We start from the raw sequence: 26090 nt of genomic DNA on the forward strand, positions 1-26090 counted from the left end.
CCTGTCAGAGTCCTGGATGAAGTTCTACCCTCCCCCACTTCAAGCCCACCTGCCCTCTGCCCCTCCCCCCTGTAGAATGTCTGAGTGCTCCATTCTAGTCCTGTTGAGATTCAAACTTCTCCACCCTTTCCGTGGATTTCTGGGAATCTGTTGGCAGCGGTTCACTCTCAGGGCGTAGAATTGAATCTTTGCTAGAGGTTGTCAGATAGTGGTGGTCAGTGTCCAAGTGTACCGAGGTGACTTCAAAAGGTAAGCACTTAGGATAAGGTGGTGTGTTATCAGGGTCCCTGATATCCTTCAAATCCCTAGAAATTCACATTTGACCCATCTTCTTGGAACAAGATTTGAGATGAATCTCAAGGAAGGAGAAATCACTGGACTCCACCAAGAACCTCTCACCTGGAAATTGGTGGGATAGGTTGGAAAGCCAAGACTTAGAGTTGAGGAAGGGGTCTCCTTAGATATGTGAGAGGGCTACAATAGGTATGAGAAAGTTTGGTTGCAGGAAGAGTATCTCTCTAGAAAAAAGCCACATAACAAGTGTATTAAATGGTAGCTGGTTTATGTTGTGTGGTAGTGTAGAGAGGCTTGTCTCCACCCTTTGTCATTACTTCAGGCACCTGGGAACTTATGATTTTACTGGAAGACTATGACCTGGAGTAAATGAGATCCCATGGGGACAGTTAGAATCAATGGTCTAATGTAAAAAAACTTTTTGGTAGAGTTCATCGTGGCCAAGTCAGCAGTGAAATATCCTGTCTGTGAGGCAGCCTGGAAGTTACTCTAATGGTCCCAGCCCAGAGCCTCTAAGCTCCTACCAGCCCAGAGGCCTTGTGCTTTCACTCCTTGATTCAATGTTTCCAGGGCACTTGTGGTAACACTTCAGCTAGTTTTAGAGATTGGGTTTACCTGGATTTTATGACTCTTTCTTAAACTGTGTAAACTCAGATGCTCAACCAATTCATCTTCTCTAACTCCTCACGGTGAGCCCTCAGCTCTTCATTTTAAAGTTGAGGTGAAGATGTTGCTCAGAACCCATGAATACTTCATGGTCATGGAATGGATAGTGACTGCTATTTGTTTTCAGTAAAACACTCAATGAAGGGTGGTTCCTTTCTGAAGAGGGGAAGGAGAAGAGATACAATTAGGTATATGTTACTCTATCACTAATAGTACTAGAAGTAATAATAGTATGGGTAACAGTCTGAAGAGATGATGCAGAACATAATCTTAAGAATTTACCACCTTCATGATGCCTTTGTGCTGCCTAGAACTTACCCAAAAGAACATCCTTTATCTGCTCGTGAGCATGCTGAGGGGTATTTTTTCCAAAGAATTCCTTGACACCAGCTCTTTGGTCAAGAGGCTGACAATGCCTTCACCAAATATTGAGTCTGGCTGAATTACTGGTAGCGATTTCCTCAAAGAGGGGCTGTCCTGATAGCATGTGCTTCTTTCTCCTTAGCACTCAAAGGTCTGGGAGGCTCACTGAATGGGAGCAAGTTCGCTTATGGGAAAACCCTGATCTGGAGTTCTAGAACCTAAAATCACTAGAGGGACAGGTGCTATTCTGAATTTCCTCCACCTAGGTGCCTGCTTACTTTTTGAAATTCATAGCTCTGATTCTCTTGATGTATGCATGGCCATTCCAACAGAACGGCATGCCTGTTCCAGCACCACAAAGGAGAAACACGTCTCTCAGTAAGAAGGTGATTTATTGCAAATGCACAAGCAAGAAACTGGGAGAATCTTCCCAAAACCAGTTCAAACTGAGAATGGGAACTTGAATTTGTGTAGGGAAAAAACCAGGGGGAGAGATGAAAAGAAAAGCAAGTCCAAAACAAGAAACAAGTGATGACTTTAGACCTTCCAGGGGTCTTGTGAGGAGGGTACCTGCAAATTTCCAGTCTGTGTCATCTCAAGCACGTTAAACTCATAACTGTTGTTCCAGTTTCAGTGATTTATCAGTGACAGTTTAGATTCAGATAATGATGCTTCTGATGCTATTCTCTGGTATTGCCTTCAGTTGATATTTTAAACTGGGAAGGTCTGGTTGATGTCCTTTTGGGAGCTAAGAAAAAAGAGTAACTATTAAGATTGGATTAAGATAAAACTATCTTAGTTATGTTTGGGTAGATCCAGAGCTGTGTAGGTGAAGAAATTTTTAATAAGCACTTTTTCCAGCTCTCAATTTCCCAATGAGTAAAGGACAGCTCCTGAGAGCCTCAAGAGTGTTGCCTTTTTGGTCTCTAAATCCACCCATTTCCCTGTCTCTACAGCATCTCCAGTGCTGGGACCAGACAAGACCATGAACTCTGGAGTCTCCCTGTATCCTGGCACTGCCCTGCCAATCCCTTCACCCATTCCTGGCCCACCACCCCAAACTCCCTGGGGGCAGCACCTACCCCCATCTTTCCTTCCTGGCAGCTCTCTGCCACTGCCTGCATTGCCCAGGCCACATTGGTGACAGGAAAGGGGGGCCTTGTCCCCACTGGGACTGGAGGTGAGATCATTATTCAAATCAGAAAACTAGGGGGACCAGCAGAGCCCCCTCCTACTCAGCCCTTTATCCTTCCTCAGATGCCCCACATTTCAAGTGACCCAAGGATCCTCTGTGGGGGTGCTCAGCTTGCCCCTCCTGGGATCTTGAGGGCCTCTGCTCTGGAACCCTTGATCCCAGCCTCAACTGTGGGGTGCATCCAGTCTGCTGAGGGAGGCTGGATCCCAGGCCTTCCTCCTCAGGCTCCACCACCAGCTGCCCAGTTGGCTCCCAGTATTCCTCCAGGGAATGCTTTCATCAGGCCACAGGGGGCCTCCATGGACAGAGGTCCTCCCTCCACCCAGTCCAAGGATGACTCCTGTAAGCCCAAGAGTGTTTACCAAAACTTCTGGTGTTGGCAGTGCTTCAAGTCCCTGGCCCAGAGGCACATTCACCTAAGTGCTGATGCTGAAGCTCTTCCTTGCTTTCTCGAGTGAGTGGCTTCCTCTTGGAGACACATTTGTCTGTTTTGACCATTCAGATAGAGAGGACTAGGGGATGGATACCCCAGGTTAATGTCTCCAGAATTTCTTGATAGTAGGTCATGAGGAGAGATGATATATTTCTGGTTTATGAGTGATTTTCAGGTGTCTTATCTCAATTAATACCTCCGTAACTTGCATATATAAAGAACTCCTATATCTTGAAAATAAAAAGATAAACAACCCATTTAAAAAATGGGAAAAAGATTTAAATAGACACTTTTCCAAAGAAGAAAAATAAATGGCTGAAAAGCACAAGAAAAAATGCTCCAAATGTCTAGTTATCAGGGAAATGCAAATCAAAACTACAATGAGATACCATCTTACTCCCATAAGATTGGCAGCTATGAAAAAAACAGAAGACTACAAATGCTGGAGAGGATGTGGAGGAATGGGAACACTCATCGACTGCTGGTGGGAATGCAGAAGGATACAACCATTCTGGAGGACAGTTTGGTGGTTTCTCAAAAAACTAACCATGATTTGCCATATGACCCAGCAATTCCACTGCTGGGTATATATCCAGTAGAAATGAAAACAAGGACACAAACCGATATATGCACACCAAAGTTCATAGCAGCATTGTTCACTATCACCACAGTTGGAATCAACCCAAATGCACATCAACAGATGAATGGATAAATTCTGGTACATAGATACAATGGAATACTACTCAGTTTTAAGAACAAATACACTACAAACACACATGATAACATGGACGAATCTTGAGAACCTTATGTTGAGTGAAGCAACCCAGGCATTGAAGGACAAATACTACATGACCTCAATGATATGAAATAAGTAAACCAAGCTGCATCAGAGAGCTTGAGACTGGATGATAGGCTTACAGGAAATTGGGGGGTGGGGTAGAGGAAGGATGTAAGCTGAAACCTACATGAGTGAACTCTATGATAAGCTGGAGGTAAGAATTTCTACAAAGAAGGGATAAAATGGGGGCATAGGGTTACCTTTGGATGGGGCTTTGCAGGCTTAAGAGGGGCTAGGGATGGGAGGATGGGTAATATTGCCCAAGAAATTGGGGGGAGGGTAGGGAAACATACGAACATAGGAGATTCTCAGGTATTTGGTTGAGAGGATAATGCTGAGAAAACCTTTTCAAAAGGAAAGTTACCTGTTTAAGTTGCTTAAAGGGGATAATCTGATGAAGGACAGGCTCCTAGGGAATATGTGAATGCTCATTTTGCTATAGTGGGTTACATCATTGGATAGAGACCCAAATAATGAGAGTGAAAGTATACCCACATCCTGGGGAGGACTGATGCCATCAAATAGAGGGAACTGTATCTCTCCAGAGAAATGGTGACTCCCAGGGCTTAGGGCAGTTGAGCATGTCAAGCCCTCAACAGTGTTGCAAGTATCTCTAAACATGAGCCTTCAAGCAATGAAGATTGCCTGTCACTATGGGCCTTAAGAGGAGGGGGGAAGAGGTATTGAATAGATGGAACCAATGTAAATGTGTGGGCAATAGAAGTGTTTCACAAGAGTACGCAAGGATGGATATAAGACATGTAAAATTACACCAAAAATGTATAGGGGCTGATAGGCTAAAGTGTAAATAATAATGTAAAAAATAAGATACCTAAAAATTTAGAGAATTGTATAGAATAAAATATAAACCACAATGTAAATACAAATGTTCCCTTGTTTGAAAGCTATTGTCTCAATATCTGTACATCAGTTTCAGTATATATAGTATAAATATGTAAAAAGATTATTTCTGTGGAAGGGAAAAGGTTTTATGTTGGATATGTGGAAGTACTGTATATGGTATATATGAATTACTGCGATCTAAAACTCTTGTGAAGATAAGCTTAATAATTAGATAACAGAAAAGAAAAAGATAGGACATAGACACCGAGGAAAAGACGGAAGTAGTTGCCTTGTCAAGTTGCATACAGGGCAACACTTATTGCAGTGATGGTAGGCAAAACATCAAAAACAAAGCTTTTGCATTTTTTAATTTTTTGATACCCCAATTTGTTTTTACCTTAATTTTTCCAAGTTAATATGTATTCTATATCTAACCTTTAAACTCATCACTATATTCCATTTTACTTATAAGGGAACCTGACATTATATTGGGCTTCACTTTTCAAGAAGTTTTGGATCACAGAGAGGTTCAACAATGGCAGTGGAGGAATACTGGTGTGGGATGTTATTGACAGGGGACACATGGTTGGCAGGGAATTCTAGAGGGCATATATCCAGGGTACACAAAAATGTCTGGATATTTTCATAGTGGATACAATTAAAAACAACTGAGGGAGTCCTGAGTTTCTAGCCAGGGGAGCTCTATCACAGTCCCTAAAGGAACAGCAACAATCCCCCAAGTGAATGGCAAAGACCAAAAAAGAAGGAAGGTCCAACAATTAGCCCTTAATACTAATGAATATGCTTGTATGTGCACCTGAAATAAGAGCAAGGCCTAGAGCTGCAGGGTGCCTAAGGGTTACATCCTGAGAGCCTCCATGTTGTTCAAAGGTGGTCAGTCTTGAAGCCAAACTCAGCATGTAAATACATTGCCTTCACCTCAGCATGGGACATGTCTCCCAGGGATGAGCTTCCCTGGTACCGAGGGATTACTATCACGTACAAGCTGATGATGTAACTAGAAAATGACCCTGAATACAAGGGTCAACTTGGACCAGCAGAATATCTCAGCCTATATATAATACCAGGAGTTAAAAATGCTTTTTGACCTGAATCAATGGGGAAATGGAAAGGACAAATGAGTTTATATGGCTATGAGTCTCCAAAAAAGAGCTGGGAGGTTACCAGAGGGGTCGCCCTTATGCACACCTCAGCAGAGTCCCAGAGACTGATAAAGTAGATACAACCCCAGGTATTGGTTCTTCTGAGGGCTACAGAGACCCACAGGTTCTATGGTCATGGCAGATGGAGTTCAGTGCCATGTCAGTTGGCCCTTCTTTGGAGATGGTGTTTCTGTGTGACGGAGCTGGACTCAGATGTGATCTTTTTTCACAAGTCTTTCCTGTTATGTTTACCAGAACTATAGTTGATGCTGGGGCTTAATATATACCCAGAAGATCTAAATCTCTGGACTGACCATATGATAGCCAGGCCCTGAGCCTCAACAGATTTCAGCTTCTACACTCTGGTTTATTGGACTTACCCCACTCAGCCAAAATGGAGTTGAAGAAGGTCAACCACCACACCATGGAGTCGAGAGTGCCTACAACTGAAAGCAGGAGGATTGCATCCAGCATCCATGTGGAATCTAAGCCCCCTCTTGATATAGATGTGGAATGGACACAACCAAACCAAGGTCCACAGGATAGAGGAATAGAATATGGATTAAAGTGGACTTACTGATATTCTTTTCATTAACTACTGTGATTAGGAATCGAAGAAAATGTGGCATTGGTGCGGAGAAAGTGGCCATGGTGGCTGCTAGGTGTGGGGAATGGAGGAAGAGATGAGATGTGGAGGCGTTTCGGGACTTGAAGTTGCCCTGGGTGGTGCTCCAGGGAAAATTACCGGACATTGTATGTCCTCCCATGGCCCACTGGATGAAACGTGGGAGACTGTGGGCTATGATGTGGCCCATTGACCATGAGGTGCAGCCATGCTCAGAGATGTACTCACCAAATGCAATGAATGTCTCATGATAATGGAGAAGATTGTTGCTGTGGGGGGAGGAGTGGGGTGAAGGGGTGGGATGTATATGTGGACCTCATATTTTCTGAACGTAATTAAAAAATAAATTTTAAAAATAGGGGAAAAAAGAAAAAGGACATAGACACTGAGGAAAAGATGGAAGAAGTTGCCTTGACAATTTGCATACAGTGCAACACTTACTGCAGTGATGGAAGGCAAAACATCAAAAACAAAGCTTTTGCATTTTTAATTTTTTTGATACCCCAATTTATTTTTACTTTAATATTTCTAAATTAATATATATTCTATATCTAAACTTTAAACTCATCATTACATTCCATTTTACTATTAATGGAATGTGGTAATATATTAGGCTTCATTTTTTAAGAAGTTTTGGATCACAAAGAGGTTCAACCATGGCAGGGCAGGAATACTGGTGTGGGATGTTATTGACAGGGAATACATGGTTGGCAAGGAGTTCTAGAGGGCATATATCCAGGGTACATAAAAATGGATATTTTCATAGTGGTTACACAGCAGCACTCCCTCAAATGCAACCTCAAAGACCAAAATAGAAGGATGGTCCAATAATGAGTCCTTAATACTAATGACTATGCTTGTGAGCCTGTGCACCTGAAATAAGAAATAGACCTAGAGCTGCAGGGTGCCCAAGAGCTACCTCCTGAGAGCCTCTGTGTTGCTCAAATATGGCCAGTCTTGAAGCCAAACTCAGCATGTAAATGCATTTCCTTCCCCCCAGTGTGGGACATGACTCCTAGGGATGAGCCTCCCTGGCACTGAGGGATTACTACCAAGTACTGGCTGATGATTTAACTAGAAAATGACCTTGAATAAATGGGTCAACTCAGACCAGAATATCTCAGCCTACATATAATACCAGGAGTTAAAAATGCTTTTTGACCTTGAATAAAAGGGGAAATGGAAAGGATGAATGAGCTTATATGGCTATGGGTCTCCAAAAAAGAGCCGGGTGGTTATCAGAGGGGTCACACTTATGCACACCTCAGCATAGTCCCAGAGACAGATAAAGTAGATACAACCCCAGGTATTGGTTCTTCTGAGGGCAACAGAGACCCACAGGTTCTATGGTCATGGCAGATGGAGTTCAGTGCCATGTCAGTTGGCCCTACTTTGGAATTTGTGTTCCTGTGTGATGGAGCTGGACTGAGATGTGATCTTGGTTCACAAGCCTCTCCTGTTACCTTTACTGGACCTGTGGTTGGCACTGGGGTTTAGTTGTACTCAGGGGACCTGAATCTCTGGACTGCCCATGTGACAGCCAGGACTTGAGCCTCAACAGACTTACAATTCCTACACTCTGGTTTATTGGACTTACCGCACTCAGCTAACATGGAGGTGAAGAAGGTCAACCACCACACCAGGGAGCCAAGAGTGCCTACAACTACATGAAGGAGAATTACATCCATCATTCATGTGGAATTTAAGCCCTTTCCCAATATAGAGGGGGAGAGGACATAACCATTCCAGGGCCCACAGGATGGAGGAATAGAGTATGGATTAGAGTGGACTTACTGATATTCTACTCATGAACTATTGTGATTAATAATTGAAGAAAATGTGGCATTGGTGTGGAGAAAGTGGCCATGGTGGCTGCTGGGGGTAGGGAGTGTGAGGAAGAGATGTGATATGGGGTATTTTGGAGACTTGGAGTTGTCCTGGGTGGTGCTGCTGGGACACTTACTGGACATTGTATGGCCTCCCATGGCCCACTGGGTGGACTGTGGGAGAGCATGGGCTATGGTGTGGACCACTAACCATGAGGTGCAGTGGGACAGTTACTGGACATTGTACGTCCTTCCGTGGCTCACTGGGTGGACTGTGGGAGAGTGTAGGCTATGGTGTGGACCACTGACCATGAGGTGCAGCAGTGCTCAGAGATGTATTCACCAAGTGCAATGAATGTCTCATGATGATGGAGGAGGTTGTTGTTATGGGGTGAGGAGTGGGGTGAGGGGGATGGGGGTATATGGGGGCCTCATAGTTTTTGAATGTAACATTTAAAAAAAGACAGAAAAAATTAAGTAAATATAAAAAAATAAGCTAAAGTCAACCATATGCTTCACCAAAAAAAAAAAAAGAAAGAAATAGCAATTTTCCAAAGAGTACCCTCACATCCAATGACTCTTGTGTCTAATAATCCCTCTCCCCATATCAATAATCACTAGGTTGACTTAAAATAATTAAAATATACAGTACTGTGTAATGTAGTTTTGCCTATTTTGGAACTTTAAATCTGAGTTGTTGCCAGAGCTGTATTTTGTTTATTTTGTTTTCATACATTCTGCTGTACAATTATAGCACACTTTGTGTATCAAGTCTTCTGTTGATGGGCATTTGCCTTGTTTCTGTTTCTGATCACTGCCAATAAGTCTGCAATAAACATTGTGATCCATGTCATACACACAAAAAACTTATGAGATACAGCAAAGGTATCTTGAGAGGGAAATTTATAACACTAAACACTTATATTAAAAGAGAAAAAAGAGCTAAATGCAAAGATTTAACTGAGCAACAAGAGAAACTAGAAAAAGAACAACAAACCAATTCTCAAAGCAAGCAGAAGAAATAACAATGATTGAAGTAGAAATAAATGAAATTGAAAAGAAAAAAGAACTTTAGAGAAAATCAAAATCAAAAGCTGGTTCTTTGAGAAGATAGGTAAAATTTACAAACCCCTACTGAGATTAACAGAGAAAAAAAAGAGGCAAATAAATACAATCTGAAAAAAAGGGAAGAAGTATGACTGACCCCACAGAAATAAAAAGGATCCTAAGAGGATATTATGAGAAACAGTATTTCAACAAACTATACAACCTAGATGAAATGGGCAAATTCCTAGAAATGTACAAACAACTTGCACTGACACTATAAGAAATGCAAGAACTTAACAAACCGCTCACACTAAAAGACATTGAATCCATCATCAAAAACTTCCCATCAAAAAAAAGTCCAGGACCAGATGGCTTTACAGGTGAATTCTACCAAACACTTCAAAAAGAATGAACACCAATCCTATTCAAATTCTTTCAAAAAATTCAAGAGGGAAAATTACCCAACACTTTTTATGAAACCAACATCACTGTAAAATCAAAGCCAAAGAAAGACACCACAAGGAAAGAAAATTATAGACCAATTTCTCTATTAAACATAGATGCAAGAATTCTCAAGAAAGTATTTGTAAATTAAATGCAGGAACATCTCAATAGACTTGTACATTATGACCAAGTGGGATTTATTCCTGGTAGGCAAGGCTCATTCAACATAAGAAAATCAACCACATTACCGAACTGAAAGAAAAGAAAAGAAAAAAACACATCATCTCAATCAAAAAAATCAGAAAAAATCAGAAAAAGCATTTGATGAAATCAGCATCCATTCTTGATAAAAACATTTCAAAAGATATGAATAGGAGGAAAATCCCTCAATATGATAAAAAGTATATATGAAAACCACACAACCAACATCTTAGTTAGTGGGGAAGGGTTGAAAGCTTTCCCTCTAAGATCAGGAACAAGACAAGGACACCCACTAGCAACCTTTTTATTTAACATTGTAGTAGCTCTAGCTAGAGCAAGAAAAATAAAACAGGAAAGGCTTCCAAATAGGATAAAGAGGAAGGAAAATTCTATTTGTGGATAACAAGATCCTATTTTTAGAAAATTCAGAAATATCTACAAAACAAAGCTACTTGAGCTAATAAATGAGTTCAGCAAAGTGGCAGGATACAAGATCAATATGCAGAAATCCGCAATGTTTTTGTACATTAGTACTGCATAATCTGAAGAGGAAATCAGGGGGAAATTCCACTAACAATAGCAACAAAATGACTAAAACACCTAGGAATCAATTTAGCCAAAGAAGTACAGGACCTGAAGACTATTGTGAAGATGTCAATCCTAACCCAACTGATTTAAAATTCCAACAGCTTACTTCACATTAATAGAAAAGGCAATTACCAAATTCACTTGGCAGGGAAAGTACCCCTGAATAGCCAAAAGTATTCTAAAAAAGTATAGTATACTATACTATAGCATAATATAGGAGGAATTTCACTGTCTGATCTTCAAACATATTACAAAGCTACAGTGGTCAAAACAACATGGTACTGGCATAAAGAGAGACACACTGAACAGTGGAATAGAATTGAAAGTCTAGAAATAAACCCTTACCTCTATGGTCAACTAGTTTTTGACATATCTACCAAGTCCATGTTAACAGGAAAAAACAGTTTCTTCAACAAATTGTACAGGGAGAGCTGCATATCTATAACCAAAAGAATGAAAGAGGACCCCTGTCTCATTCCCTATACAAGAATCAACTCAAAATGGATCAAAGACCTAAATATAAAAGGCAGGACCATAAAACTACTAGAAGAAAATGTAGGGAAATATCTTAAAGACTTCATGGTACACGGTGATTTCTTGGACCTTACACCCAAAGTACACACAACAAAAGAAAAAACAGATAATTCAGAACTCCTCAAAATTAAATACTTTTGCTTCTCACAAGACTTTGTCAAAAGGGTGAAAAGGCAGCCAATTCAATGGGAAAAAATAATCAGAAATCACATATCTGATAAGGGTTTAATATCCATGATATATAAAGATATGTTACAACTCAACAATATAAAGGCAAATGACCCAATTAAAAATGGGCCAAAGACATGAATACACATTTGCCCAAAGAAGAAATACAAATGGCAAAAAACATATGAAAAAGTATTCAATGTCAGAGAACTAAATGTTGGGAAGAATGTGTATAGGAACACGTATTCACTGTTGTTGGCGATGCAGAATGTAGAGCCACTGTGGAGTTCAGCAGTTCCTAAAGAAGTTGAATATAGATTTCCCACATGACCTTGCAATACCACTATGGGGTATATACACAGAAGAACTGAGAGCTGTGAGAGCAGTGACATGAAGAGACATCTGCACATCTATGTTCATAGTGGCATTATTCACAATTGCCAGAAGCTGGAAACAACCAAGGTGTTCATCAACTGATAAATGGATAATTGAACTGTGGTATATTCACACAATGGAACATTATGCATCTGTAGGAAGAAATGAAGCCATAACATTGACAACACTGATGAACCTGGAGGACAGTACGTTGAGTGAAGCAAGCCAGACAGAAAAGGACAAATACAGGAAAACTGCATTACAATGAACTAAAGTATTGTATAATATAGTGTATGATTCCATTTATAAAAAATGTAAATAGAAATCAGTTTATAGATGAAAGAAAAAAAGTATTTGTGCAAAATAAGCCAGAAAGGGGAGCTGTGGACAACAAAGAAAGTATAGAAAGATTGAGGGGTGGTGGATTTTTTTTTTTTTTTAATTATTATCACTGAGATAATGAAAATGCTCTGATGACTATAGTGTCTGGATATCTCCAGAACCCTCAGGAGCCCTGAAATTTGGGATAGTACCTACTTTGGCAGTCAGTAAGATCCTGCTGAGATGTGCAGAAACTCACTTTGAAGTTTCTTAGCTTTATAAACTCATTTGTCTTGACCTTTCCCCCCTTTTGGTCAAGGGCTTTTTCCAGTTGCATTGCTAGTTGGTGCTTGGTTATAATCCCTTGGTGCCAGACAGGCTCATCCCCAGGATTCATGCCCTACACTGGGGGAAAATAATGTATTTATATGCTGAGTTTGGCTTAGAGAGAGGCCACATTTGAGCAAAAAGGAAGCTCCCAGAAGGCAACTCTTAGCACCCTATAATACTAGGCTAGGTTTCAATTTCAAGAGTAAAGGTTCTGGGAAACAGACTTGGCCCAGTGGTTAGGGCATCCATCTACCACATGAGAGGTCCATGGTTCAGACCCTGGGCCTCCTTAACCCATGTGGAGCTGGCCCATTAGCAGTGCTGATGCGCGCAAGGATTGCTGTGCCATGCAGGGATGTCCCCCGCATAGTAAGGAGAGCTGCCCAGCATGAAAGAAAGGGCAGTCTGCCTAAGAATGGCACCACCTACACAGAGAGCTGACACAACAAGATAACACAACAAAAAGAGACACAGATTCCTGTGCTGCTGACAACAGAAGTGGACAAAGAAACAAGATGCAGTAAACAGACACAGAAAAGAGACAACTGGGGTGGGGGGGAGGGGAGAGAAATAAATAAATAAATCTTTTTAAAAAAAGAAAAAGAGTAAAGGTTCTTCTAGTCATCAATATCAAAGACCCATAAGTAGACCATCCTCCTTCACTAGTCATTGCCCCTGTATTTGGGGGATTCTTGCTGACCTATTAGAGAACGTGGCAGTGCTCCCCAGGATGGGAATTGGACATTCCTTCAGTTATTATATGAGTCTCCACCCACCATGGCAATGCCCCATGAACATCTGAACACATTTACATGCCTTTTACGTATGCCCAGGTGAGCCTCCTCCTATTTATTCCCCATCACTGACACCCCATACAAATGATCACCCCCTGCCACAGATAGAAAACCACAATTGCTGAACAGGATGTAGAGAGAAATGAACAGTTAGTTATTCACTGTTGGTGGGAATGCAGAATGGTACAGCCCCTATGGAGGACCATTTGGCGGTTCCTAAAGAAGTTAAATATAAACTTGCTACATGACCCTGCAATATCACTACTACGTAAATATCCAGAAAAATGAAGAGCACTAACACCAACAGACATCTGCACACCAAAAGTTCACTACAGCAGTATTCACAATTCCAAAAGTTGGAAAAAACCCAAGCGTCCATCAACTGATGAATGGGTAAGTAAATTGTGGTGTATTCACATAATGGAATATTACATAGCTGTAAGAAATGAAATCGTAAAGCATATGACAAGCATGAATATAGAGGACATTATGTTGGGTGAAGCAAGCCAGACACAAAAGAACAAATACAGTATGATTGTGTGACTATGAACCAAATATATTGTGTAACATATTGTTTCATTCAAAAAAATTTATATTTATTTGAGAAATGGTATCTTTATCCAACAGTGTTTTCTTTTTCTTTTTAAATTATTGTTTACATATTCAATTATCAAATGTACAAAATAAAGTTTTTAAAAAAGTGAGGTTACACTGAAGAGTTGAAAATCAGAGACTTTAAAATGTGATCCTTTACTCAAGAAAAATAAATACCAAAAAAAGAAATATAGAAACCAAGCTTTTCTTTAGCATAATAAAACCGTGTGTGAAATATATGAATATGGATAAAGTTGCATATATGCCTGTTTTCTTTGAAATTGAACAAATGTATGTTAACAAAAGATGGTAACATAATATCACTTATGCTAAGTGAAGAAGCCTGACACAAAATACTACATATTGTGAGATCCCATTTATATAAAAGGTAAATGTAAATCAATTTATAAAGTTGAAGCTCAATTAGTAGTTATATAGGGCTGGGGAGGACTGCTAAGGGGTGTGCATTTTTTCTACAGTTCTGAAAATGTTCTAAAATTTTTGATGGTGTGGAATGCATAATATTGTGATAATACTAAAAGCCACTGATTATACACTTCAGATAGATTGTATGGTATATGAATATATCTCAGTAAAACTTAATAAGTAGATAATTGTGTAAGAACAGCAAAAAAAAAATAGCAGCGGTTCAGCAGGGGAAACAAAGATCAAGGGGTGAGGCATTTCCTTATTCATTTATTTTTATTTATTATTATTCAAATAATGAAAATGTTCTAATGATGGTTGAGGTAATGAATACACAACTATGTGATTATACCAAATACCACTGGTTGTGCACTTTTTTTGGTTGTACACTTTAAATGAATTGTTGCTTTATTAATGTATACCAAAAAAGTTGATTTGTTAAAAACATATAAGCATGTATCAATAAAATTAATTTGTTTAAAAAAAAAAAAGAAAAACACTTCTAATCATCATCCAAAGATTTCATTGTTAAGGTTTTGGTATAAAACCTCCCCAGATTTTCCCACTGAGCAACATTGTATTCCTCCTCGTCACACTTAGGATCTGCTGAGTGACAGTGCATTAGGAGAATGGCAGTCATCTGTGTGGAAGTGACAGAGCCCCAAGCAGTTCTGCCTGGCTTTCCCCCTTCCAGGGTGGCAGTCGTGTGAAAACCACGTTCAGAAGCTCAGGGGGAAGCGCAGGGGTCAAAAGAAGGGGGTGGGGGTGAGGAGGTCCAGCACATCTGTCTTAACTAGAGCAGCTGCTCCCCAGCTCGGAACTGCTTCCCTGGAATGGGACCAACTCTTCTAAGAGGCTGAGAACAGTAAGCGCAGAGGCTTCCTCTGCAGCCGGCTCCTTTAAGGTCAGCTGGGTGACGGCTCTTGGCAGACACAGCAGGGCTAGAATGGTGTCCCCAAGGCACCTGGGTCACCCCCTCTGCCAAGCAGAGGTGCCCTGGAGCTCCTGAAATGCTCAGCACAGCCCTGGGCTCCCTCAGCAGCCCCTAGTAGGTGCCCTTTCCCACTCTGTGCAGTGCACCCTAGCAGGCACCCAAATCCGGTGGCCCCTGTTGGCCAGCCAACCTCCTCTGGCCCTCGAAAGCTAGCATCTTAGCAAGACACTCAAACCATTTCCACCCAGCATTACTCCAACAAATCAAAGTTTTAAGAAAAGCTTTAACCACTACCAAAAGGAAAAGCCTCCCTGGGGCCATGGGGAGCTCTGAGGAAGGTCCTGGCTCAGGCTCTCCCAGGGCGTCCAGGGCAGCACAGCCAGGAGGGGTGCGATGGGACCCGGCTCCTAGACCACAGACCTCGCCTGCCGCGTGTACTCCCAGAAAGCAGAAAGGAGTAAAACGGGAGGAAGAGAGAAAATGAGTCTCAAGTGGCTCACCAGGGCCTGGATCCAAAGAATGCAAAAGCCCACGATGAGGAAGAGCGCCACCCGCAGACCTCTGGGTTGGATACACACTTTTAGTTGTAAACTGTTGAGGTCCCTGCAAAACTCCTGGGCTGGGCAGAAACCTGCCCCCAGGCCCCTCCCAGGAGAGAGCCCCATTCCTTGTGCTCCCTGAGGGCACACACCTGGTGTCAGCTCTGCTCCCCCCACGGCCTTCCCAGGGCCCCTCCCCAGGGAGCAGATCAGTTCCCCTGTAAAAGTCACGCTGTGGGCAGGCACCAGCTGGCCCTATCCAGGGGAGAAGAAAGAGAAGCAGCCTGGGCCTGGAGGCAAATGTGAAGTGGAGGGCCTGGGAGGGGAGAGCTGAAAGGGGAGGCCCCCAGGAACCTGGGAGGGTAGGCAGGGAGGGCAGGGGGCAGGGCTGCAGGTTGGACCACGGGGAAACAGGAGGAATGTGGGGAGGCTGTGGGCAGAGGGGGCAGGTGGGGGGAAGAGGGATGGGGAGGAAAGGGATAGCGTGGGGAAGGAGGGACTGAGGAGGGGGAGGGACCATGGAGGGATGGAGGGACTGTAGGGGGAGGGAATGGGGGAGGTGGACAATGGGGGGGTAAATTGTGAAGAGGAGGAGGAAACCCGTTGGGGGGGGTAGTGGGGGGGTAGGGAGGGACCAAGACTGGGGACAGGTCCGTTTGGGGGGAGGAATAGTGGGGGGGAGGGAGGGACCATGGGGGTAGGGAAAGTGGGCGAGGAGGGACCGTGGGGAGTGTGGGCCGCCCTCCCTTATTCTGACTCGGGCACCCCCACAGTCCCGCCGCGCTGGGCCTGGACCCCCGAAAGGCGCCCGCCCGCCCCGCGCCGCCCGCGGAAGCAGCAGCCACACGGCCCGCCCTGCCTGGTCCCCACCTGCCCCGAAGGACCCCGCCCCCCGCAGGCGAGGCAGCAGGACCTCCGTGGGCGCGGGACGGGCGCCCCCTCACGCGGCAAGGGGGGCTCGCTCGCCCTCGTCTGCGCCTACGGGCCCCGCCTGCGCCCGCCCGACGCCACGTGGGGCCCAGACTTACCGCTGCGCGGGCGGGACACGGGGTTCCCAAGGGCGGGCGAGCGCTCCCCGCAGCGCCCCGTGCGCCCCGACACCGCGTCCCTCCTGCCCTCGGGCTCGCAGGGGTGCCGCGGGAGCGCGCAGCAGGTCCGCGGGGTGCGCGCCCAACCGCCGCCATCTCTTAAAGGGGCCGCCGCGCGGGGACAGGGCGGGACTTGAGGGCCTGAGAGCCCCAGGGCCAATCAGGTCTGGACCGGTTCCCCGACTCCGCCCCCGAAGGGGCGTGGCCCTCCCCGTGATGGACAACGCCCAGCAGCCAATCATCGCGCGGTCCGGCTGGCGCTGAGGAGGGCGATCTCCCCCTACGCGGTGAGGGCGGCTCCTGACTGGTGGGCAGGGGATCCCCGCAAGTGGGGGTGTCCCCACCCACAGCGCACCAGAGGCGGCCTGGGCCCGGGCGTAGGTCACCGAGGCCGGCTGCTTGGAGCTGCTGGAAGCGCGGTGTGAGGGGCCTCTGGCCCGGTGCCGCCGAGCCCGGCCCCGAGCGAGGCTGTCGTCCCTGCTCCTTTCTCCCGGAGCTGGGGGCTGGCTCCTCTGAGGAGCCTGAGGAGTGCTGGCCCCTGGCCTGCGTTCTGGGGAGAATTTATTTCCCACATTTATTTTATTCGTACATGTTAATAAATCATACAATACATCCAAAGAATACAAGCAACGGTATTTGGTATATCGGAGTTGTGCGGGCATCACTTCATCATTAGGAGTGCGTTATCATTATTTCAATAATAAGAATAAGCAAAAAAACAGACTTCTTCATCCCTCACTCTCTCTGTTCTCCTGCCTTACAGAGCTGCTATTTCTGGCCATTCTAGCACAATTACTTATTTATTTAGTCGTTTTATTCAGACATACTCACATACCATAACATCTACCTTAAGTGTATAGTCAGTGGCTTTTAGTATAATCCCAATGTTGTGCATTCATCATCACAAAAACTTTTAGAATTATTTCATTACTCCACACCCCTTAGCATGCCTTCCCTAGCTGTCCATAACCACTAATCAAAGGTTATCTTTATAAATTTATTTATATTTACATTTTATATCAATGGAATCATAAAATATCTTTTTACCTTCATTTTGTACATTTAATAATTGAAAATATAAACAATAAATAATTAAAAGAAAATACAGTTGAATAAAAGCATACATTTCTCAAATGTACTGAATACATATAAATTTTTTTTGAATCATATATGTTACACAATGTATTTGGTTCATAGTAATGCAATCATACAGTATTTGTCCTTTTGTGTCTGGCATGCTACACTCAACATGTCCTCCAGGTTCCTCCATGCTGTCAAATATTTTATAACTTCATTTCTCCTTGCAGCTGCATAATATTCCATCGTGTGTATATACCACAGTTTCCTTATCCATTCATGGGTAGGTAGATACTGGGTTTGTTTCCAACTTTTGGCAAGTTTGGATAATGCCTCTATGAACATAGGTGTGCAGATGTCTGTTCACACCACTGCCCGCAGTCCTTCTTGGTACTTTCTTTAAGCATGCACATACCCGCTGTATTAGTCAGCCAAAGAGGTGAATATCTGGGGCTTCTCCTGGCTTCCAGAGGAAATCTCGTTCTGAATGGGAGTTTCTAGCAAGGGTCTTCCAGCAGCCATTTTGGGGGCACCGAAGGACACGTGTTTAATGGTGGTGGCTTTCTGCCAGGTTCCAGATCCGCTATCAATTCCCTGTTTACTAGACTGCCTCAGATTGCCACATGTGCAGCCTTAAAGCCAAGGAGCCATAAGCCATACTGAAGCCCTGACTCAGAGGGAACCAACTGTGTTTCAGAAGCAGTGCTGCTTAGCATAGATTTTGGATAAAGAGTGTTACATGGTAAAATGACTATGTAACAGAGAAGAAAGGAGAAGAAGTTTCGACCTACTTCCCCATATTCATTGTCACATGACAGAAGACAGCCGTGTTCAGTATATCGTAGCAGTGTTTTCAGACTCAGGTCAGGTCATCGTTGACATTATCCAATTATTCTATGTTAGTGAGATATCCCTAATTCCACAGAAATCTGAAACATTTTTTTATGCACAGGGACTATTTTTTAATAATTTTTTTTAATTTTTAAAGAAGCTTTAGATTACATAAATGTTACATAAAAATATAAGGAATTCCAATATGCCCCACTCTGTTCACCTCCCATATTTTCCCACATTAACAGCATCCTTCACTAGTGTGGTACATTTGTTAAAGTTGATGAACCCATACTGAAGAATTGCTGCTAACCATGCGCTAAAGTTTACAATATAGTTACACTTTGTCCTGCATAATTTTGTAGGTTATGACAAAATATACAATGGCCTGTATTCATCACTGCAATGCCAGGTAGGACAATACCAATGTCCCAAAAATGCCCCCAAATTCCACCTATTCTTCCCTCTCCCATCTCCGGAACCTTTGGTGGCCACTGCCTTTACATCAATGAAAAGAGCTCTTCAATTGCTAGAATAATAAGTCTTAGTAGAATAATAATTAGTCTATTTTAGTCCGTTGTTCATTCAATACCAATCAAAATTCCAACAGCCCACTTTACAGAACTAGAAAAGGCAATTGCCTAATTCAATTGGAAGGGAAAGTATATGTGAGAAACCAAAAGCATTCTAAAAAAGAAGAGAGACAGAGAGGAATTACTCTGCCTGACCTTGAAACATTACAAAGCTACAGTTGTCAAACAGCATGACACTGGCATACAGGTAGACACATCAATCAGTGGAATAGAATTGAAAGTCCAGAAATAAACCGTCATCTCTATGGCCAAATGGTTTTTGACAAACCTACCAAATCCATGTTAATGAAACAAAACAGTCTCAGCAACAAATGGTGCTGGGAGAACTGGAAATCTATAACCAAAAGAATGAAAGAGGACCCCTATCTCACTCCCTATACAAGAATCAACTCAAAATGAATTAAAAAGACCTAAATATAAAAGACAGGACAATAAAACTACTAGAAGAAAATGTAAGGAAACATCTCCAAGACCTAGTGATCAGTAGTAGTTTCTTGGACCTTACATCCAAAGCACACACAACAAAAGAAATCATAGATAAATAGGACCTCCTCAACATTAAACACTTTTGCACCTCAAAAAACTTTGTCAAGAGGGTGAAAAGGCAGCTGACTTAATGGGAGAAAATATTTGGAAATCATATGTCTGATAAGCATTTAATCTCCAGGATGTATAAAGAGATGTTACAACTCAACAATTAAAAGACAAATGACCAATTAAAAAATGGGCAAAAGATTTGAATTGACATGTGTCCAAAGAAGAAATACAAATGGCAAAAAAAAAACAACATGAAAAAATGCTCAACATCACTAATAATTAGGAAAATGCAACTCAAAACTACAATAAGGTATCATTTCACACCTATCAGAAAGGCCAGTATTAAAAAGACAGAGAAACTAAAGTTATGGAGAGGATGTGGAAAGATAGGAACACTTATTCATCAGTGGGAATACAGAGTGGTACAGCCACTGTGGAGGACTGCTTGGCAGTTCCTAAAGAAGCTGAATACAGGGAAGCAGACTTGGCCCAATGGATAAGGTGTCCACCTACCATATGGGAGGTCAGCAGTTCAAACCCTGGGCCTCCTTGACCCATGTGGAGCTGGCCCACGCATAGTGCTGATGTGTGCAAGGAGTGCTCTGCCACACAGGGATGCCCCCCATGTAGGGGAGCCCCATGCACAGAGTGCACCCCATGTGCAAGGAGTGTGCCCTATAAGGAGAGCTGCCCAGCATAAAAGAAAGTGCAGCCTGCTCAGAAATGGCACTGCACACACATGGAGAACTGATGCAGCAAGATGATGCAACAAAAAGAGACACAGATTCCCATGCCACTGACAACAACAGAAGCGGACAAAGAAGAGCATGCAGCAAATAGACACAGAGAACAGACAACCGGGGGTGGGGGGGGGGAGGAAAGAGAAAGAAATTAGAAAAAAAAAAGAAAACATCAAATGGACTATTATTCCATCACAAAAAGAAAAAGAAGTCCTGATTCATGTGACAGCAGAGAGAACCTTGAAGACAGCATGTTGAGAGAATTAAGCCAGAAACAGGTGGACAAATCTTATATGACCTCACTAATATGAAATAATAAGAATAAGGGAACACAGAATAGGGAATCCTTTATTTTATTCATGATTGTTTTATAAACCCACGACTTGTGAAAAATTCAGGATCTATCAATTACTGAATTCCTAAATAACTTCCACAGTTTTAGGTATCTGTAACAAAGGCACAGCACTTTCTGGTACCAAATACACCAAGGCTGATACTATAAATACTTCAAAGCTGGTTGTTTTAAGGATTGGAAACTTATTGCCTCAGGTTTGGAAGCTAGAATTCCAAAATAAAGATCTCAACAGAACACACTTCTCCCTGACATTGCAATATTCTGCTGCTGCTTGCTGTGGACATGGGGTTCCTTATCTGGAATCTCTGCCTCTATCACATGGTTCCACCTTTTCTCTTTTGTGACTTCTGGCTTCCCTGATTTGAGGCTTCTACTGATTTTCTGTGTCTGAGTTTCCTTTGCTTGTAAGGACTCCAGTCTTGTGGCTTAAGGGCCAGCCTGATTCCATTTTGCCACATCTAAAGAGGAATCTTCAAATGAATTGTGATGAATACCTACCTTAACATTAAAAAAAAAAAGTGCCCCTATGTTCCAACTCACAGGTAGGCCATCAATAGCTTATGTGAGTGCACAAATGAACAATCCTTGGGAATAATGTAATGCACCAACACCTTTTAAATAAAGATCTCAGGATTTGTAGCTTGCAGAATCATAGACTGTTTTATCTCTTTCCTGGGTGAAGTCTTGTTCTGCTGCTGACTGGAGAGTAGTTTTGAAGGACTAAGGAAAGACAAAAGGGCAGGTGTAAAATTTTAAACTGACCCTTTACAACAAGCTGGAATGCTCTCAGCTATGTATTGGTTTGGTAGTAAGGTGTTGCTGTTAGCAAAAAGAATGGGGGTGAGAGGCCCAGGTGGACCACACATCCTTCAGTAAACTTGCTTTGTTTAGCCAGTGGCCTTTTAAAAGTAAATTGAACCTGGAACTGGCAAAGTTGAACCAAACTATCATGCAAAATATTGTACAAACAAATGTTATCATCTTATTGCTGGGAGTGTGTCACCTAAGGTCAGGGATGGAAGCCAGTGGTTTTATTCTTGCCTTTTGGGAAGGTACTGTTTTGTTGTAGAGCTTGCCTTTCATCTGGGAGAACTTCTAGGCCCAGCTCCTTAGATACAGCCTGACTCTGCCAGTTGTCTAATCTCTAGAACTTTAAAAGTGAGCTGTTATGCATGGGTGAGAGAAGAGAAGGAACCTGTGTGAGGGTATGGCAGCATGCAACACTTTTCCATGTACTTGTCCTTTCAGCCTTGATAAAAATCAGGGGCTTTAGGGGACACCCCACCCCCATCCCCACCCCCAGGAAAACAACAAGAAATTGGATTCTAAATTTAAACTGGAAAAGAAAACAAGAAGTTGCTATAAAATAGTTCTATGGTGTTATATATTTCAGAATCCCAACAAGAAATATGAATATTTCTCATTCTAATCCTGTGATTTTTTTGAGAAAACTCTTAATATTTAAAATTTGAATTTTTAAAAAGATTTTTTGCACATATGACTTGTGACCTATTACAACCAGTTGATCCTTGTTCAAAATGTGTTCCATATACCAGAAGCCTCACCAAGTTCTGAGAGATTGTAGAAACACCTCACCCCAGACTTTTGAATCATAATAGGAAGTTTCCCCAGGTGATTTTCTGCAACCTGTGTGGGTGAACTGAGAACCTGAGGGGAGGTGACAGGAGCTGAAGAAAGATACATAGAGACAAAGACAAGATTAGAGGGGACCAGGTGCACCAGGGCTAGCTGATGGCAAAGCCAAGGCCCCGAGCTGGCACCACAAGCTTTATTTAAAGCAGTTAAGGGAAGCAGACTTGGCCCAGTGGTTAGGGCATCTGTCTACCACATGGGAGGTCCACGGTTCAAACCCTGGGCCTCCTTGACCTGTATGGAGCTGGCCCACGTGCAGTGGTGATGCATGCAAGGAGTGCTGTGGCATGCAGGGGTGTCCCCACTCAGGGGAGCCCCACATGAAAGAAGTGCACTCTGTAAGGAGAGCTGCCCAGTGTGAAAGAAAGTTCAGCCTACCCAGGAATTGTGCTGCACACACAGAGAGCTGACACAACAAGATGACACAACAAAAAGAAACATAGATTCCTGTGCTGCTGACAACAACAGAAGCAGACAGAGAAGAACATGAGGCAAATAGACACAGAGAACAGACAACAGGGGTGGGGGAGGAAGGGGAGAGAAAAAAATAAAATTAATAAATCTTTAAAAAATAATAAAGCAGTTAACTAGGTCATTGTTCTCAGAGCAGGGGCTATCAGGCACGAAGTTCTTTGAGGAGGGTGTTCTTAGAGTTCCTTCTTATCAGAACATCAGTTCCTTTCTGCTTACTTGCAGGTACAGACATGTTTGACCACACCCCCACCTCTCTGCACACATTGATCCTCCCTCACAACGTGGCTTGAGCCCCGCACATTACTTCAGGGACCCCTACATGATTCACATGCATATTAAAGTTTGAGAAGTACAGTCCTCTATGTTTTTCTGCTAAGAATCTCACATGGGTGCTATCCATCAGCCCTCAGAAGCATTTAACAATCCACCTCAAGGCTGAGATTTTTGTATAAAAGGGGCCTGAACCTGTTAGAGGTTTCTCCCTTACAAGGTGTTTAATAATGAACTGATCACACTGTTTACAAGGGCTAACAGTGACTTGAATTCTGTGACCTAGAACAGCCCCCATCCAGAGCCTACGTGTTCAGATACAGTTCATTTACCCACCAGCATAGACAAAGGAGCCACGTGACACCACCAACCCCTCCCACACTCCTAGAATTCACTACCACTAGCAGACCACCCCCCTGGCCATCCCTATTGGCCCTCGGTCTTACTCAAGCCCCACCCCTGCCATTGGCTAAGCATGTTCCTGCCTATAGATGGACTGCAGAGATTCATGACCCCCTCTGCCAAATGCGGACTGAAGTCTCTCTCCAGTCCCCTCCAGTGGGAGAGCTTCCCAATCAACTTCCTGCCTGCAATCCTGCCAGTCTCCATGTCTCAGTGAGCACAATTTTTTCTCTAACAACCTCCATCAAAGGATGAAAAGGATGAGCTAGCATATAAAAATAGCATCTACGGGAAACGGGCTTTGGCCCAGTGGTTAGGGCGTCCGTCTACCATATGGGAGGTCTGCGGTTCAAACCCTGGGCCTCCTTGACCCATGTGGAGCTGGCCATGCGCAGTGCTGATGTGCGCAAGGAGTGCCATGCCACGCAAGGGTGTCCCCCGCATGGGGGAGCCCCACGCGCAAGGAGTGTGCCCGTGAGGAAAGCCGCCCAGCGTGAAAAGAAAGAGCAGCCTGCCCAGGAATGGCACTGCCCACACTTCCTGTGCCGCTGACCACAACAGAAGCGGACAAAGAAACAAGACGCAGCAAATGGACAGACACAGAGAACAGACAACCAGGGGAGAGGGGGAAATTAAATAAATAAATAAATCTTTAAAAAAAAATAGCATCTAGCTTCTTAAATACTTAATTGGTGTATAATAAATATTAGCTATCCCTATTGCTAATTAATATTCTGCCTCTAAAGAAATTTGGTGAAAATCCCCAATCATGAATGTGTATTTAAATCAATGATATTTTGCTCCTTAATGATTTAAAAGTTGAATTGATATTTTAAATGGAATGTTTTTTGACAGTAAAACTAATCAGTGGAATTGCATAAATTATATCTTTAAAAAGTGAAACCCATGCGTATCTCATAGTTGGGAGAATGTTTACCATGCTTATGTCAAACAATAAGAATACTTTTTTTGTGGAACTGAGTTCATTTAAACTTCTTATTTAAATTAGCTTCCTCCTATTCATGAGTGAATTCTGTGAGAGCTTATTGGTTTTTTGCTCCTATCATCATGTTAGGAAATAGTTAATGTAAGTCCTTTGGTTTGAGAAGTCTAGTTTTTTATTTTTATTTTTATGAGCTTGGCTGAAAGCATAGTTTTATAATTGGAGTGAAGGAGGAGAATACTCTCATATACACTGTGATGTAAGGACATTGTGAGAAGGAGAAGTGCCCTGGATTGGACAAAACTTTCTGAACAACAGCAACAACAATAGTAGCCATCATTTAGTGTGTGCTTACTCTACTCTTGTCACATTGTGGTTGAGGAAATTGAGGCACAGGAGTTGTAAGTCATTCAAGGTCACATGGCTAGTGGGTGTAGGAGCTGGGACTTGAATGCAGGCAGTCAGGTTTCAGCTTGCTCCTCAGTGCCTCCTGAATGCATCATTTTGACTTGCTCCTCATAGTGTTACAGGAGACCCTGAGCCCAAGGATGTTTCTGTGCTCTCTGGGCAGGCAGCCAGGGGAACATATGGATGAGTTTTCACATGCTGCAGTGACAGGATTACAAGGGCTTCCATTTCTTCATGGGTGTGCAGTGCTCCTTGGTGTGCAGCTACTCAGCCCCATGGAGAAGGAGAGGGCAGGCTTCCTCAAAAGTCCAGGAGGCTCTCTTCCTAGAGCTTGATGTATTTCCATCCTTCTCTCCCATATCTCAGCAAGTTCTGTTCTTTTCCCCAATTTCCCAATAAATTCTTTTTACTGGCCTAAAAATAAATGCCAGGAGAAGAATCAGCATTTCAGATTGGAAAGGGCCCTTCAGGGAGCCCTGGTGCTTAAGATCCCGTCCTTACATGCCTTCCTGGACCTTCTGACATTGCATTTGTTCAGGAATTTTTACAACATTAAACCAAGTAATAGGAGATAATTTTAGGATTCAGATGTTAGTTCCACTGATTTTGAAACCTCTATCCTGTTGTGTCAGCTTCCTCAATGGGAGAATATAGGTGGTACTGACTGAGCATTTTATGAATTGTCAGCATAAGTTACTTCCCTCACCAAAGTCTATTCCCATGTGTTGGAGCAAGAAGGCTGCTGATGTCTGCCAGGGTTCAGGCTTCCTGGGTTCCTCTCTACCTGGGGCTCATTTCTCTCTGGGCTCAGCTGCTCTACTCTGTGCTTACTTCCCAGGCTCCAGCTCAAAACTCCAACTTTCTCTTCTGCCATGTCATTTTCTCTGTGAGTCCCTACCCACCAAGAGGGTGGGACTCAAAGTCTTACTGACATGGCCCAATCAAAGTCTTAATTATTAGGTAACCTCAAGCCTTAAGTATCAAGTAACAGTAAAACCTTTGAATTCAATCCAATCTAATATGCCCAGAGAAACAGACCAGTTCACAAACATAATCCAATATCTATTTTTTAAATTCATAAACAATATCAAACTGCTCTACTACCTAAGATTATAGTGGATAAATGGACACTGTAATTGTTACCTAGACATGCCATTTACAAATGACCTACAATTCAT

General features: G+C 42.9%; 1 long non-coding RNA gene across 1 annotated transcript; it reads right to left on the bottom strand.

Moving 5' to 3' along the window:
- Positions 1–914: 914 nt before the first annotated feature.
- Positions 915–3172, bottom strand: LOC131274917 (uncharacterized). The gene is made up of 3 exons (XR_009182205.1): positions 2881–3172; positions 1894–2071; positions 915–1116 (listed from the first exon to the last, which is right to left on the bottom strand). It is a non-coding gene; the product is annotated as an uncharacterized lncRNA (long non-coding RNA).
- Between the last annotated feature and the right edge of the window lie 22918 nt (positions 3173–26090).

This window comes from Dasypus novemcinctus, chromosome 21 (assembly GCF_030445035.2).
Source record: "Dasypus novemcinctus isolate mDasNov1 chromosome 21, mDasNov1.1.hap2, whole genome shotgun sequence".
NCBI lineage: Eukaryota > Metazoa > Chordata > Mammalia > Cingulata > Dasypodidae > Dasypus > Dasypus novemcinctus.